This window comes from Colobus angolensis, unplaced genomic scaffold (genome assembly GCF_000951035.1).
Source record: "Colobus angolensis palliatus isolate OR3802 unplaced genomic scaffold, Cang.pa_1.0 Scaffold159, whole genome shotgun sequence".
NCBI lineage: Eukaryota > Metazoa > Chordata > Mammalia > Primates > Cercopithecidae > Colobus > Colobus angolensis.
The window spans coordinates 2,671,209-2,673,182 of record NW_012114699.1 but is presented as its reverse complement, the minus strand read 5'-3'; positions in this window follow the sequence as shown (position 1 = coordinate 2,673,182).

Genomic DNA, 1,974 nt, shown 5'->3' with positions numbered 1-1,974 from the left:
AAAAAAAAAAAAAATAGCCAGATGTCGTGGTGCATGCCTGTAGTCTCAAGATATTCAGGAGACTGAGGTGGGAGAATTGCTTGAACCTGGGAGGTTGAAGCTGAAGTGAGTCTTGTTCATGCCACTACACTCTAGTATGGGTGACAAAGAGAGACTCTATCTCAAAAAAATAATTATTATTATGGCTATGAGGATGCTATGGTAGGCTTTAGAGAGAAAATTTATGAATCTGAAGGAAATCAAGATAATAACCCAGAGCAGGTTAAGTTAAACTAAACAGCACTCAGCCAAAATGAAGAATATATTTGAATCTTAATTCATTATCTCATCTCTGGTTATATATAATTGAATTGCCTTTTTTTGGGGGGGGGAGGGGGTGGTAGTATAAACATTCCATGCTTATGGATAGGAAGAATCAACATAGTAAAAAATGGCCACACTGCCCAGAGTAATTTATAGATTCAATGCTATTCCCATCAAGTTACCACTGACTTTCTTCACAGAATTAGAAAAAACTACCTTACATTTCATATGGAACCACGAAAGAGCCTGTATAGCCAAGACAATCCTAAGCAAAAAGAACAAAGTTGAAGGTGCCATGCTACCTGACTTCAAACTATTCTACAAGGCTAGAGTTACCAAAACAGCATGGTATTGGTACCAAAACAGATATATAGATCAATGGAACAGAACAGAGACCCCAGAAATAACACTGCACATCTATAACAATCTGATCTTCGACTAACCTGACTAAAACGAGCAATGAGGAAAGGATTCCCTATTTAATAAATGGTGCTGGGAAAACTGGCTAGCTATATGCACAAAACAGAAACTGGACCCCTTCCTTACACCTTATAAAAAATTAACTAAAGATGGATTAAAGACTTAAATGTAAAACCTAAAACCATAAAAACCCTAGAAGAAAACCTAGGCGACACCATTCAGGACATAGGCATGAGCAAAGACTTCATGACTGAAACACCAAAAGCAATTTCAACCAAAGCAAAAACTGGAAAATGGAATGTAATTAAACTGAAGAGCTTCTGCTCAGCAAAAGAAACCGTCATCAAAGTGAATAGGAAACCTAAAGAATGGGAGATAATTTTTGCAATCTATCCATCTGACAAAGGGCTAATATCCAGAATCTACAAGAAACTTAAACAAATTTACATGAAAACAAACAACCCTATCAAAAAGTGGGCAAAGAATATGAACAGACACTTCTCAAAAGAAAACATTTATGTGGCCAACAAACATGAAAAAACAGCTCATTATCACTGGTCATTAGAGAAATGAAAATCAAAGCCACAATGAGATACGATCTCCAGCCAGTTAGAATGGCAATCATTAAAAAGTCAGGAAACAACAGATGCTGGAGAGGATGTGGAGAAATAGGAACACTTTCACACTGTTGGTGGGAGTGTAAGTTAGTTCAACCATTGTGGAAGACAGTATGGCGATTCTGCAAGGATCTAGAACAACTTCCAATTCTGTGTGTTCTTACTTTCCAAGGGCATAGTGAAGTACAAAATCATTCACAAAATCCATCCATGTAACTGTTCTTCATGCTGCTCAGTATGGTGATGTTTTTATCCATCCCCTTTCTGTGAAATGCTACATAAAGCGTATCATTAACACCAGGAAAGCCAAACCTATACAGCTATAATTCAGAAAAGTGAACTCTGTCACATTGACTTATATTTGCACATGTTTCTTTCTAAGATTGTTCTGCCAACACCAAAATGTACCTTATTTTAGGGCATAATCTCTTTTTTGGGCAAAGCTAATTTCCCAGATCATGCTACTTACTTTGTATCATTTATGAAATATAACTTTTTTTAACAATACAATTCCCTACACTTCCTTTTTTTTTAATTAATTAATTTATTTTTTTTCTATTTATTTTATTTTATTTTTTTTTATTATACTTTAAGTTCTAGGGTACATGTGCATAACGTGCAGGTTTGTTACATA